Source organism: Papio anubis, chromosome 4 (genome assembly GCF_008728515.1).
Source record: "Papio anubis isolate 15944 chromosome 4, Panubis1.0, whole genome shotgun sequence".
Taxonomy (NCBI): domain Eukaryota; kingdom Metazoa; phylum Chordata; class Mammalia; order Primates; family Cercopithecidae; genus Papio; species Papio anubis.
In genome coordinates this window covers 72,052,953-72,068,891 of record NC_044979.1, presented here as the reverse complement: position 1 = coordinate 72,068,891, position 15,939 = coordinate 72,052,953, and the positions used below count along the sequence as shown (strand labels likewise).

The 15,939-nt window shown below is 38.8% G+C and overlaps 1 long non-coding RNA gene across 1 annotated transcript; it reads right to left on the bottom strand.

Moving 5' to 3' along the window:
- Positions 1 to 3,916: 3,916 nt before the first annotated feature.
- LOC103883078 lies at positions 3,917 to 11,532 on the bottom strand. Its single transcript, XR_645156.4, has 3 exons — positions 11,494 to 11,532; positions 11,267 to 11,379; positions 3,917 to 5,060 (listed from the first exon to the last, which is right to left on the bottom strand). It is a non-coding gene; the product is annotated as an uncharacterized LOC103883078 (long non-coding RNA).
- Positions 11,533 to 15,939: the final 4,407 nt, after the last annotated feature.

Sequence of the window (15,939 nt, the reverse complement as noted above, 5' to 3'; positions counted from 1 at the left end):
TGGCTTTAACGTGATAGGATATATATATATATATATCATATGCATATGTATATCATATATATGATATATATATAATGTGATAGGATATATATACACATATATATATTTATTTATTTATGAGGGGGGAGTTTCCTCGTCCAAGTCATTGTTCCTCTTTTAACATTAACAAGATTAACTGAAAGTTAACATTGTGTGTAATGATATGTGATGATCAGTGATTCCATTTCTAGCCCGGTGACAGAAGTCCTCAGATATAAGGAAGTAATAACCTGAAGGTAAAGCTCAGTATACATAAAAATGTTACCAAGGGAAGTTGTGGAATCGACTACTCTGTCTTTAAAATTAAGAAATATTAATTACCTTCTCAAGGTGCAGAGATCAAATCTATGGTCCATAGACTAGAGGGATCATTCTGCCAAGCCCTGAGCAATTCAGAACATTGACCATATGATTGTCTCTGCTTCTGCATTTCAGAGGCCTGCAGTCTCCCTTCCTATGTTTCCCTCCTCTCCTTCCTCTCCTGGCTCTTCTTTTCCTTCCTCTCTCCTCCCCTCTCTTTCCTTCCTTCCTTCTGTTTTTTCTTCTTCCTTCCTTTCCTTTCCTTTTCCTTCATTTCCTTTTGTCTTTTTCTTCTTCTTTTCTTTCTTTCTTTCTTTCTTTCTTTTTTTTTTTTTAAAGACAGGGTCTCACTCTCACCTAGGCTAGAGTATGGAGGTGAGATCCTGTCTGCAGCCTCCACCTCCTTGGCTCAGGTGATCCTCCAATCTCAGCCTTCGAAGAAGTAGCTGGGACTACAGGTGCAAGCTACTCTTTTCTTTTTTAAATTACAAAACAACCACACATCCATTATGTGTATATCAAACAATATAGGCATATAGAAAGCAAAAAAAAAAAAAAAAAGTTCTCACCATCTCTCCACACCCTCCCTCCAGGTGGTAACCACTGATAAAAGTTTAATGTGTATCCTTTGGGTCATTTTCTATGCATTCACAAAGCAAAAGGAAGGAGAAAAGCAGAGAAAAAGAAGAGAGAATGGAGGAAGTTATTTCAAAACAGATAATATTGTGCATTTTGTTCTGCAGCCTGCTTCTTTCACACAAGACTGTCTTGTAGACATCTAATATTTATATTTTCTTTTAACAGCTGCACGGTATTTGTTAGCATAGATGTGCCATAATTTGTTAACTGTTCCCCTATCAGTAGACATTTAGCAGTCTCTAGTTCGCTCCTGTTCCAAGATATGCTACAGTGAAATTTTTGTCCATGTCTATCTTTATACATTTAATGTGAATATTTCTGTGGAATAGGTGTCAACAAGGGGGGTTGCTGGTCAAAGGTAAGAGCAATTTGAGTTTTCAGACATTGCTAAATTGTCTTCCTAAGGTTCTAGAAGTTATGCTTCTACCAGTTATTATTTTAGCTTTCTTTTAAACCTTGTCATAAATCTCACAAAAAAGACAAATGGGAGCAATGACTAGAAAGTACACGAAGGTTTCAGGATCTTCATTTAAGAATACTTTCCACTCCTTTTTATCAATGTTTTGTGACATTGTTGCTTTTTCTCAAGGGGAAATAGTGGCATTCATGAGGTTTGTTTCTTGGCTTTGTGATGGCTGGAGCTAAAATTAACATACAGTGAAGGTCACAGATCTTAAGTATACATACAAGTCAATGAGTTTTGCTAAATATAATAGAGGATATTTCTATCACCTCAGAAAGTTCCCATATACTCTCTTCAATAAATCCCAGCTTCCATGAATACCCTCCTGTATATATTTTTGTGGACATATTTTCTGTTCCTTTGGCTAAGTTTATAGGAGTAGAAATGCTGAGTGATAAGGCTGTTCTATGTTTATCTTCATAAGAAATTACCAAACGGTACCATTTTATATATTAATCAGCACTGTATGAAATTTCTAGGGGTTCCACCGTCTCACCAACATTTTATATAAAATGATATATTATTATAGTTTTAGTTTTTATGTCCCTGACAATTAATGATATTTGAGCATTTATTCTTGTACATATCTTTTGGGAAGTATCTGTCCAAGTATTTTGTCTATCTATTATACTTCTTATTTGTTTTTCCAATTGTTGACTTGTAAGAGTTATTTATGTATTCTCTATATAAATCCTTTGTAGGATATGGGTATTATAAATATTTTCTCACAGTCTGTGGCTTACTGTTTTTAATTAATGGATCCAATATTGTCCTGTTTTCTTCTAGTAATGGTCAAGTTTTAGGTTTTAGGTTCAGATCTGTAATAATCCATCTGATTAATTTCTGTGTATTATGTGAGGTAGAAGCTGAGGATCGTTTTTACTATACATTTACCCAATTTTTCCAGTACTGTCATAAAGACATAAGTCACCCTTATTTTATTATTCTTTTAATGCCTATAGCAGGGGTTCCCAATCCCCGGGCCACAGACAGGTACTGGTCCGTGGCCTGTGTAGAACCTGGGCCACACAGCAGAAGGCATGCAGTGAGCAAGCAAGCATTACCTCCTGAGCTCCGCCTCCTGTCAGATCAGCGGTGGTATTAAATTCTCATAGGAACACTAACCCTATTGTGAACTGTGCATGCAAGAGATCTAGGTTGTACGCCTCTTATGAGAATTGAATATCTGACGATCTGAGGTGGAAGAGTTTCATCCCGAAACCACGCACTCCCCAATTGTTTCATGAAAAAATGTCTTCTACAAAACTGGTCCCTGGAGCCAGAAAGGTTGGGGACTGCTGGTCTATAGGCTCTATAGTTTTATTTTATTCCTGATATTAGTAATTTGTTTGCTAGGAGTTTATAAATTTTATTACTCTTTCCAAAGAAACAACTTGTATCTTTTGTTAATTTTCTTTATTCTTTTCTATTGCATTGATTTATACTTCCACATTTATTATTTCTATTATTTACATATATATGGTTTAACTGAGTTTAATTTGTTCTTTTTGTAGTAGCTTAAAATGAAAATTTACATCATTGATTTGACATCTTTCTTTCACTAAAATATCAGCTTTTTTTTTTTTTTTTGAGACAGGGTCTGGCTCTGTCTCCCAAGCTGGAGTGCAGAGGTACGATCTCAGCTCACTGCAACCTCCACTCCCCCCGGCTCAAGCAATTCTTCTGCCTCAGCCTCCTGAGCAGCTGGGATTACAGGCATGTGCCATTATGCCCCAGAATAAAAATATTTGTATTTTTAGTAGAGACAGGGTTTCGCTATGTTGGCCAGACTGGTCTCAAACTCCTGACCTCAAAGGATCTGCCCACCTAGGCCTCCAAAGCGCTGAGATTACAGGTGTGAGCCACGCTCCCAGCCCAACTAAAATATAAACATTTCAAAGTGTATTTCTTCTAAGAACTGATTTATCTGCATTCCACAAATTTTGATATGTTATATGTTCATTATCATTCATTTTGAAAGTTTCTCATTTTTCTTGTGATTTCTTCTTTAACCTACAGTTCATTTAGCAGTCTTCAAGAGATCTTATTGTAATTAATTTCTAATTTATCTCCTCTGTGGTAAGAAAACATCTTTGTAAAATGCCAATCCTTTGAAATTTGAGTCTTATTTTATGGCCCAGCATATGGTCTATCTTGATGAATGCTCTTTACGTACTTAAAAAGAATATATCTTCTGAAGGTACTGGTTACAGCATTCTGTGAATGTCAGTTAGGTCAAGATGGTTCTTAGTATCAAAATCTCCCATATTATTATTATTTGAGATGGAGTCTCACTCTATTGCCCAGGCTGCAGTGCAGTGGTGCGATCTCAGCTCGCTGCAAGCTCCACCTCCCAGGTTCATACCATTCTCCTGCCTCAGCCTCCTGAGTAACTGGGACTACAGGTGCCTGCCATCATGCCTGGCTTATTTTTTTTTTTTTATTTTTAGTAGAGACGGGGGTTTCATCATGTTAGCCAGGATGGTCTTGATCCCCTGACCTCGTGATCTGCCCGCCTCAGCCTCCCAAAGTGCTGGGATTACAGGCGTGAGCCACCATGCCCGGCCTAATTTTTCATGTAGTTATTCTTTCAATTACTGGGAGGGTGATGTTAGGTCTTTATAATTGTGGATTGTTTTAGTCCCCTCTTTAGTTCTGTCAGTTTTTGCTCCTTATATGTTGAAGTTTTATTATTAACTGCATATACATTTATAATTATTACGTCTTTCTGATGAATTGATCCTTTAGCATTATGAAATGCCTTTAAGTTCTACTAATAATCCTTTACTTGAAGTCTGCATTTCTCTAGGGTTAACACAGTCACACCACGTTTCTCTTGCTCACAGTTTGCATGGTATATATTTTTACTTTTATTTCCAACCTATCTGTATCTTTATATTTAAGGTGCATATCTGATAGACTGTTTATAGTGGAATTTTGCTTTTTATATTATTTGGCAATATTTGTCTTTTAGTTAGTGTTTAATCCATTTATGTTTAGTGTTAAGTATTGACATAGTTGGATTTAGGTTTACCATTTTGTTATTTATTCTCTATTTACCCCATCATTTTCCTTTGTTTCTCCTTTCCTACATTATTTTTGCTTAATCACATTTTTATAGTATTCGTTTTAGTTTTCCCATGGATTTAACTATACATTTTTGTATTTTTAAAGTAATTACTCTAGGTATTATAACATGCATTATTGACTCACCACAGTCTACTTAGAGTGAATGTTTGACCCCCTTATGTGAAATATAAAAGCCCAGAAACTGTAGCATTCCATTAATTCCCAGGCACATGCTATATATCAACATATATTATAATGCCACAATTAAATGTTGCTTTAAACAATGAGCTACATTTTTTTAAAAAGGAAGAAACAATATTGTATATTTACCCTCTTTTGAAAAAAAATTTTTGGTGTTATTTCTTCTGCTGATCTGAGTTCGTAGTTTTATTTTCTTTGGTCTGAAAGTGTTCCTTTAATATACCTTTAGCAGGTCAGCCTTTATTTTCATTTTTGAAGGATATTTCAGCTGGATGTAGAATTCCAGATGGACAGGTATGATCATTCAGCACTTTAAAGATGTTGTTACATTGTATCTGTCTCATTGCTTCTGTTGAAAAGAAGATGATTAATTATATCATTGATCCCTGTATGTGATCTTTTTCCTCTGACAACTTTGGCAAAACTGTGCCTAGATGTTTGTTTGTTTTGTTTTGTTTTGTTGTACTTGCCTTGCTTGGGGTTTGCTGAGCTGCGTGGCTTTATAACTTGATTTATTTTCCATTATACATCTATTATTTTTTAAATTTTTTCCTTTTCCCTGTCTTCTTTTTCCAGGAAGCCAATTTATATAGATTGGATTATTTGATACTTTCCCACAGGACCTTAAAGCTCTCTTCACACACTTTTTCACATAATTTTTCTTCTCTCTATTCTTCAGACTGGATAGTTTCTATGGATGTCTTCTAATTCCCTAATCCTTTGCTCCTAAATTCATCCAGTAAATGTTATTTCAAACACTGTGCTTTTTAGCTTGAAAATTTATATTTCATTCTTTTTTAGTTTCCTTTTTTTTGCTGAAATACTCCATCTGTCCACTTATTATAACTATCTTATTCTTTAATTCCTTAAACAAATATATAATAGCTAATTTTAAGTCTTTGTAACATCCAAGTCATCTTGGATCATTTACTGTTTGGTCACATTTCCCCATTTCTTCATATGTATGTCTAGTACTATTTTAGTGTATACTGGACATCGTAAAGAATACATTATAAACTCTAGTTTCTGTTTCTTCCTCTCAACAGTACAGAATCTTGTGGTCCATGGCATTTAAATTACTGGCAGCTCACCATGAACTTTTAGAGGCTTGATTTTATGCTTTGATGGGGTCTGTTTCCATTGTGTTATTAGTCCTAAAGCAAATCTCTGGAATCTGATAACTAGCCTTTATAACTAAAGCATGACTTTTCGAGAGTTTAAGTGGTAATCTTGAAAAACTACCAAGCTCCTCAAACTTGGCAGGACTCAAACTCTAAACTCTGTCTTGGTGCAGTGAACAAGAGTTTAAAAATTTCTGTTCTGTTCCTTCAGTCTCTCAGCTACGGGTTTTCACTGGTCACCTTGGAGTTTCCCTTTCACATGTGCAGGCGAGGCTCACCAAAGATTAGAGAGGAGATGATGAGCAGATTTGGGGCCTACCTATCTGCTCTGTGATCTTTCTCTCTGGGATTTTTACCCCTCAATTTCCAGATGTTGTGACAGCTCCAAACACTATCCTTTGACTCCTCAGGTCAATAAGACTAACTTTTTGCTTCAATTCTAGCTGTCCTGCACCAAGTGGACTGTAGAGCACCTATAAAAACATCAATAAATACATTGATTTTATCTAATTTGGTTCCTTAATTCAAGGATCAAATTCTCTCTAGTTTTTGGCTGCTTTGTTGTCTCCCCAGTATGTTTAAATTGATGTCTTTTAATATTTTGTCCAGAGTTCACAATTGTTATCTATAGGAAGGGCGGTCTGATACAAACTACTGCAGCATAACCAGAACCAGAACATATGCAGGCAACTTTTTCATTCTATTTCACTTAAGTAAAAAGATTTTCACATGTAGCATAAAATTACAGCAAGTTTGAAATTTTAAGTGAAACTTTTACTTTTGAATTACAAGTTTTCATTTCTAGATCATCATTGCTTTACTAAAAGGTAAATGCTCCAAAGAGAGAAATAAATGCTCGCCTTCCTTAAGACAATCTCAAAGGAAATGCCATGTCTGTTTTTGTTTAATTTAGTATTTGTAATATAAAGAGGCTTAGGACCTCAGCCTTCTAAAAGTTTTCAACCTGAAAGATGTGAGTTTATTATCATCTATGTGGCCTCCCAGTTTTGCAGATAATCCCTTAAAAACCTCCCCGTGGCTGACTGTTTATATAAATAAGAGATAACTCTGTTTTAATTCATTTCACTGGGTATAGTGTACAAATTGAGGGAAGGAGAGCCAGGTATAAGAATCTAGTGAGCTGGGAAATATGGGTGTTTATTTTGTAGGATGTGGTTTAGAGATTCCTGGTTGGAATGGCCCATACCATAAGAGTTCCGGGTGAGTGCCATGCCACACAGGAAACAATTGTAGCCTGCCCCTGGGAGTAAGCCAGAGAGCTAACAAATTCAGTGTGCATTGTAATGCTTCATCAACACGCCTTCTGCAGGGCCTGCCCTCTCTGCTGGGTCACTGACCTTTATAAGTGCACAGTCATGGCCACCGCCTGACAGGCATGAAAAGGAGACAGACAATGGACGAGAAGGAGACATGCACAGAGGGGGAAAATGCACTCATTCAAGGGATTTACTGGTCAGGGATGTCATGTCCTATGTCCAATTCCAGAATGCATGTGGTGGTGTTTAAGCCATGCATATTGAGCCACATAAATATAAGGAATGATTATCATCAACATATGGACATAAAAATATCCCTGAGAATCATGACTGATTTTGTGGCAGCGCAGAACAATGTAGAAAGTTGTTTTGTGCTATAAAATTTTTCACCAATTTATAAAAGCTTTAGATCATTAAAATTGATTAGAGTGTCATACAGCCTGATTTCAAAGGCATTCCAGACTCCAGAGGCGGCATCAGATAGTGAACTGCAAGCTGGGGAAAAAACAATGAATTTGGGTCCTGAATTTGTCCTAAAGGAGCTGTGCAACCTTTGGCCATTTGTCGCAAACAATCAGACTCCCATTTCTTCATCTGTATACGAGTAGGTGCCATCTTAGTACAATGATACCATTTCCCCGATATTTTAGGATTTCTGTGTTTGTTACTATTCCTTCGCATCCTCAGATGATTCATACAGATTCTTCTTCAGGAAGTTTAGGAAACATGTTAACACAGTGATTTTCAAAATGAACTTCTGGAACTCTATTTATTTCCCCCATTCAGTAAGACATACTGGTATTATTTTACATATTGGAATGCCATGTAGACTTTTATTTCTTTTTATTCCATTTTTAAAAGGAGTCTATTTCAAGCAAAAAAAAATAAATTTGAAAACTGATTTTGAAGGATGTTCCTTTTACCTCTGATGGTGTATGATTCTTGTAATGAAAAGGGAATGCATAAATTTGTATCTTTTATTAATAAGCATTTTCAAAGGCTCTTAACACTGATATTAAATGTCTCTCCTATTGATTATTGATCAAAATAGTGTTCTTATAGAAAAACTAAGTATAGCAGATGCATCTGGAAAGGGACATGCATTCTGAGAACCCCACTCTAGAATGGGAGCACTGTTCGAGAGTACGTATACAGCCTTTACCACTACAGAGATTGTCACACAGAGTGGTGTTATCGCACTGGGTTTGTCCGCATTTCATGGTCTCTAATGATCTCATGTGCTTATGCAGCCCAAGGGCATCTCAAAAATGTCATCTTGGCTGGCATTCCACCTCAAAGTGCCTAACAACCCATCTTGCTTCTTGAAGAACTTCTGCTGATTATCAGCGGTTCAGGAAATGTAATCTAATTTTTAACACTAACCAAACCCAAACATAATTACATGCCTAAATATGTAGAAAGAATAAGCATATCATGCAGTTCAGAGTCAAATAAACATGATTTCTATTTCTGATCATTGAAAAGTAATCTTCCTCACTACTGCCTTCTATAAATACAAGGTAATGTGTGTGAGCCACATGCAAGTGGGTTCCTGAATCCCACTGTCTATCTAATATTTACGGTAACTTTCACTCGAGAACCTACTCCCATATGTGCTAGAAATCATTTTTCCATTTTGAAAGAGTGAAGAAATTATTCCCATTTTGCAAAAGTCAATAAACTTAGTCCTGGAGAGGATAACGTCACAGTTCATTTTCATATATAAATGTCCTTCCCTGCTAGAGACTGAGCATCTCCATGGGAGAAGAGTGATGTCCGATTAAGTGTTAAAGTGAAAAGTCCAGTTCATCTTCTGGAAGAAGAGAGTGATACGTCTTTGTTCATCCCTAAGCCTTCCGGGTTGGAATAACAATAATTGGGATTTCGTGAGAACCTAGAAGAGTAATCTTGTTTACTGTATTCACTCCCAAAATACAAAGTTTCTGGACTACCCTCTAGAAGCTTTTATTCTGTTGTATACAAACTCATTATCATTCATACAGCCTAAAATTTCACATAATCATTTGCTGAACACTTTGCAGTTAGGCTTTTTAGATATATTTTCAGTTTGTTCTTGATTTCCCTATTTTTTTTTCTTTTTTAGTTTTTTTTTTTTTTTTTCTTGCTGGGGAAGAGGGTGAGACATATTTAAATTTAATAGAGATGATTGTTCGACAGAATTTTGAAGGAAGTGAGTGTACTCACTCCACCCACTTCATCAGGAGATGCTTCCTCTGTGAGGTGGGATTTGAGTCATATTAATTTGTCCCAGACCACACCAAAATTAAGCTGTTCACGTCCGAAACATTCCATGAATTCAGTTGCGAGGAGGAATTTGTTCAGCCATGTTATGGATTCATATTTCTCTCCTCTCCCTAGAAGGTCTGGGTGTCCTTATAAGGGAGATCGCCTCTGTTTCCCACAGTGTGGAGAGCGAAATAAATACTCTCTCACAGTCAATGCAGAGGTAACTTTTTTTTAATGGATTAAAAAAAAAAAAAAAAGCAGTTCTGAGAGTCCATCACTGTTTCAGCATCCCCATTCAGAGAGGGGGCTTTTGTCTCTCTCTCAGTGGGAGCTGCCATTTTAATGGGGCCTCCAGCAGGGCCTGGTTTGATGATGTGAAGTAGGCCTGGAAGAATCGTGGAATTTTTTTTTAATTTAGATTTTGGTTAATTTAACCATACTGGCTTTCAAATGAACTGAAATGTAAAAGTGAATCCACGGTAAATGTCCCTCAGAAGCTGCTACCAGATAATTTCAGCGATTTCTCATTTCTGAAGCTCTCTCATGTGAAAACCAATCCCTTGAAGTTCTAATAGGCATTACCGGCCATCTACCCCCAACCCCCAATCTATTTGCAAAGATGAAAATCGGGAGTAGAATTCATTCTTAAAAATATGCATACGCATACACAGATACAAACGTGCACTCCTAAATGCTAAATGAAAACATTGCTTTTAGCTGATTGGTGATGCCAAGCCAGGATTGGGATGGCTTTGTGGTAATTCTGGGGTTTCCCTTTTGCCTGAGTCATGAACACCAAGGTACATGGAATGCTCCCCGACCCCAGAGCCTTGGGAGTGCCAAAGCTACTCCCCAAGCCCTCGCCCCAGAGAGGGATTCCAAAACCCCCTGCAGCACACTTTCTAGATAAAACTGTTGCTCTCAGTAATGAGGCCACAGCCTGCAGAGCCAAACTGGCCCGCAGGCCGCTTTCTGCAGGCCTGGCGCCGGACCTGCTCTGCCCCCGCCCGCCCCGCAGCCCCGGCGGCCACACAGTGGCTGCGCCTGGCAGCTGCGCGCCCAGATGCCAACCGCTGGAATGTGTTTTATGTTCCCGCGTCTCTGCCTGGCTGGCTAGGGGGAAAGCTCTTCCCTGGCCTCTCCGGCTCCGGCGCTGGGCTGCGGCAGCTGGGGAACTGATGTGCGATCATTTTACACATGAGCTAGCTGTTCACCCTTCCAGGAACTGTTTGCCTGCACTAATTCCGCGCAAGATGCACACACTGAGCCCCTTTGTAGAGCTGAAGGATGACAGTCTCTCCGGCCTAGATTGGTTTAGTAAATGACTGACTGCATGGGCCTGAATACCTGGGTATTCGTGTGTGTGGTGTGGGTGTGGGTGTGTATGTGTGTGTGTGTCTGTGTGTGTGTGTTGACTTAGATAAAGGCAGTCCCTCTTTGCAGAAATAAACGAATTAATGAATTTTTTAAAAGAAGGTAGAACTAACGCATTTTCGAAAAAAGCAAACATCAGGGAATGTACAGTTTGTTACAACATATCTATCCATGATTCCATTTCGGGGGGGTTTACATGAAGATATCCCACAATCAGGCAATCGCCAAACAAGAAAGCATTCTTAATTGAGTTGAAAGTGGGAGTAGGGGGACAGAAAAATCGCCCCCATAAAATAATTTCAAATTCAGCTTTGTGTTTCCCAGTAATTGGGCTGTCAGAGGATGAGACTGGGAGTGGAAAAACCCAAGTCAGTCTTGGAGCTGCACTTCTCAAAAGTCGCTGCAAAGACTTTGAGGGGGTCAGCGACTTGTGTTTATTTACAACAATATTTTAATTAATCATATTTAATAAAATTTGATATCACTGCATCAGTAGCTAAGCAAAATATTAATTATGATTTAGTTTATTGACTTACCACTATCAAGAACTTGGATGATGCCTTTTTTTAAAATCATTTTATCGCTCTGTGCCTTTTCTATGCTTCAGAAGTGACGATGGCAGGTTTAAGAGTCTAGGAAACATATGAGCCTGGGATGAAAAGTCAGATACTGAAGACCCAGTTGTACACATAATGCATTTTTAGAGAGAATACATAAAAATGGACATCCAGCCAGGTGTAGTGGATCATGCCTGTAATCTTACCACTTTGGGAGGCCAAGACAGGAGGACTGCTTGAGGACAGGAATTTTAGACCAGCCTGGGTAGCATAGCAAGACCCCATCTCTACAAAAAAAAAAGAGAGAGAGAGAGAGAGAGAAAGAGAAAAAAAAGTGGACATCACTTATAAAGTACACTCTCAATAGCAGATATGCTCTATCTTTAAAAAAAGTTTTAAATTATTAATGTATTACCTCCTTGTTAAAGAAGAAAAAACAATACAGAAATGTTTAAAATTAAAAGTAAAAATTACCCCCATTCCCACTCCCCTGGAATGATCACTTACAAATCCAACAAGTATCTTTCCAGTCTTTTAAAACATACAAATACATATACTGTATAACATATATGTGTGTATAAAATATATGTGTGTATTGCATATGTTTGTATACATGCAATATATATTTAATATACCTATAGAGAGAGGATCACTTCTTTTTAATGGGATCTTGTTAAACATATTATTCTATAACTTCCTTCTTTTTACTCAGAAATATACTCATGAATAGCCTTTAATACCAGTATTATATTATTTTTAGTAGCTCCATAATATTCCAGAATATCAGTGTATGGTGTTTTATTTAATCCTTCCCATATTTACGGTCATTAAAGTTATCTTAAATTCATCAGTAATATCAATAATGCTGCCATAAACATCCTTCCATATACATCATAAATTTTAAATATATATTTAAATGCAGCTATTTTTGTTGTTGTTTTTGTTTTTTGTTTTTGTTTTTGTTTTTGCCTGTGTGGAAACTGGAACTGTCAACTGAGACGGGGAAGGCAGCAAGAAATGAAGTATAAGTGTTGCATAAAGAATAAAGGCTCAAGTTGCAAAGCAGTGGGTTGGAGTTGGCTTATAGGAACAGAAAGCAGACTCATTAAACATTGCATTTTGATGTGTAATATATTTTTTTCAAAGTCATAAGACTCTGTGTTCTCACAATATCTTCTTTCAGATAACATACCTGTAGGTATGCACAACTCTGTCTCCAACTTTGTAACTGAACTGGGCGTGGAGTTGGGTTCACTTTGTAACTTTGAAATGTTGATGAGCAGCACAGGAGCAGTCATGGCTTCTCTGTAGCTAAGAAGACTGCAGTAGCTGCTACAACCAGTAGCTATATTTGGCTGTATTTCTCAAGCACTGAAATTGAAAATAAAGAAGTGTTTTTCAGGCCAGGCGCGGTGGCTCACGCCTGTAATCCCAGCACTTTGGGAGGCCGAGACGGGCGGATCACAAGGTCAGGAGATCGAGACCATCCGGCTAACACGATGAAACCCCGTCTCTACTAAAAGTACAAAAAAAAAGAAAAGAAAATAAAGAAGTGTTTTTCCTTCACTTTGATCTCCTTTCTATTTTGCTTTCTTTTATTGTATATTCTCTTTGAAAGTCACCTCACATTCTTACTGATTGGGTCTAGTCATTCCTTTATCCATTCACTTATTGATGTACATTGATATACTTACTGAAATACATCAAGTAGAGCTCATTTACCTTCATTATACCAGGAAAAAAAATCACCATTTGCCATCTGGGGCCAAAAAACCCTTTTAATTTTCTAAAATATTTTAAAAAATATTTTAAGTCATTTTGCAAATAATTGATAGAAGAATAAGGGATAGTAAAAAACAAAAGTTAGAAATGTTAATAAGAATTTAAGCATAGCAAATTAAAATTTTCCATCTTTTCCTGCTTTTGAAGGTATCTATACCCAAAATGGACAATGTCTTTAAAATTCAACTAATCGCCAAACCTATCATACAGGAGCCTGCAGCATATCCATAGTGTAAATATTGATTCCTGATTTCAAATAACTCTTTGCATATTCATGGTTCTGCTCTGTTTGGCCTTATCAAAATGTGACACATTTGAAATTTTTAACAAACCAGAATTGTGTTGGCATTGTCACAGGATTCTTAGGGTATTGCTTCGCCAGCTGGAAATCTCTGTGGCCGGTGGTGCCTTTGCTTAAGTTTTGCTTGGGCCTGCTGGGCCCACTCAGCCTGGCAGGCTGCACTCAGCTGGTGCTACTGGCCTGGATCCCATGCCTGCCAAGGGTGAGCAGAGCAGTGAGGGGTGTGTGAGTGAGTAAGTGTAGTGTCTGGCCACTGCGCACAGCCAGGCATGCTGGCTGCTGTGGGGGCAGGGAAGTCCAGGAGCCAGCATAGGTGTCGGCTCCCTGCAAGGCTGCACCTGGACCAGGCATACTGCAAGCAGCTTCCACGACTGGCACTGTGGAATGTGCTGGTGCCCAGAAGCTTGGAGACAGCAGGAATTGCCAAGCCCCAAGGAGGGTGTCACAGCCCTGGCTTGGGGAGCTCCCAGGTCTCATCTCCCCAAAGGGTTGCATTTCTTCTCTCCTTCTCTCTGCTCTTATTTCTTATTGCCCACAATGTGGCCAGCAAGGGGCATGTTTCAGCCCTGTGTTATAGCTCTTTTAACCCTGTCATTTGGTGGGTCCCAAGTTCTTGTCTTGCATCCAGGAAGAATGAGGTACATGGACAAAGGAGGCTGAGCAAGGCAAAGTAGGAGCTTTATTGAGTGATAAAACAGCTCAGAGGAGACCCACAGTGGATAGCTCCAGGGCGTCCTGATGAGTGTTCTGCTTTCAGCAGAGAGGAGACCCTAGAGTGGGTAGCTCCTCTCTGCAGCTGGTCATCCTGTCATCTTTTTTGAGTCTGGCTGAATCCGGGGGTTTTATGGACTTCGGAGGAGAGGAAGTATGTGCTAATTGGTCCATGTGTGGACCCATGAAAAAGCACTATCAGCTCCCACCCTGGTCTGTGGGACTGGCAGCCAGGCCCCCAGACTTCAGGCTTTCTCTGGCTTGAAGGTGAAGCTCCACTGGGGACCCGCCCCTTTCAGCCCAGGAGCCTGTCTGCCTCCTGCCTCTGGGTTCATGGCACCCAGACTGTTCATGCTGAGGAGAAACTGCAGGCCAGTGCAGAGCTTCCCTCAGTACCCACTTTGGCCTCCCTCTTGTGTTTGTTGGTGCCCAAGGTCTGGAGGGGGCCAAGGCAGCAGGGCACTGGCATGTCAGCACTGCCCTGAGCTTGTGCACACCCAGCCAGGTTGCCACAGTGCCCAGGCTGGGCCCCGACTTTGCTGCAAGATCAGACCGGCTGCCGGGAGTGGGGAGAGGCTAGGCAGCAGGAGCCTGTGGGGGAAGAGGGGCTTCCTGGGACCCTGAAAGCACAGAGATGCCAGGATCTGCAGCCATGGCTTGGGCAGCTGCAACAGCACCTGGGAGGGTGGGGCTCCTGCCTGCTCCCAGTCCCCAAGGATACAGGGATGCCTGAGTCCGCAGCCCCAGCTGCACCTCCCTCACTGCAGCTGGCATCATGGCAGTGGCTGCTCCAGACAGGCCACCACTGCCATCAGCATGAAGACTGCCATTTTCTTTGCTCCATAAGTGCCAAAAATTTTATTTCTGGATTTATGAACACCAGTTAAAATAATCAGTTCAATTAATTTTTTATTTCTATATCTTGTATTTCCTTCCAGTAACCTTTGTAAACAACACCTGCCTTCAGAACTCATTTGCTAGTAAACCACATGGAATAAATTTTGAAACAATTTGAAACAATAAAAGATACTCTTAACATATTTTCAGCAAAACAGAATGGTTTAAGTTCTTACTGCAAAATATTTCCTGTTGAATGACTAACTGGATGAGAATACCATATTTTCTTTATTTATTTAGAAATGAATTGTTCATTCATTGATTTTTAAGTATGGGAGAAAAAATTATACCCAGAATATTGTCATCTGAGGACTCATACCTGAGATTTCCCTTCTGTGACCAATTTACTGTCATCATTATGGCCTAGGAAGCTGATACCTATCTCTTTGCATTCTTTTTCTGTTTCATTGAATAATACTTTCCTCTATCAACTTCTTTTTCTTTGTCATTATGGGAAGAAAATGGAAATTTTTAAATCCTCAACTGTGTTTAATAGTCTTTAAAAAGACTGCAAAATATATCTCCATACTTCTCTTATTCCCTACTTTTTAAAAATGCAATACTTTGCACAACCCAAAAAGAAAACTAAAGCTTGATGCCACCATGATGATTTATTTATTTCCTTCCAGGAGGTTTCATTCTTCCATTTTCTTATTATTTTAATCTTTTTAGAAAAGCATAGTTGAGAACAATGAAATAGCAATGCTAAAACCATTCCTAGCAAGTTGAAATAGCAAAATGGGAAAAATAGGCTCATGAAGATTTCTACCATCCTATCTTGTAATTACCATGTAGCTCCATTGGACCCTGTATAAAGCTTTATACAGGCGAAACCCTGTCTCTACAAAATATTTTTAAAAAATTAGCCGAGCGTGGTGGCGCACACTTGTAGTCCCAGCTACTTGAGGGGATGAAGTGGGAGATTCACTTGAACCCTAGAGGCGGAGGTTGCAGTGAGCTG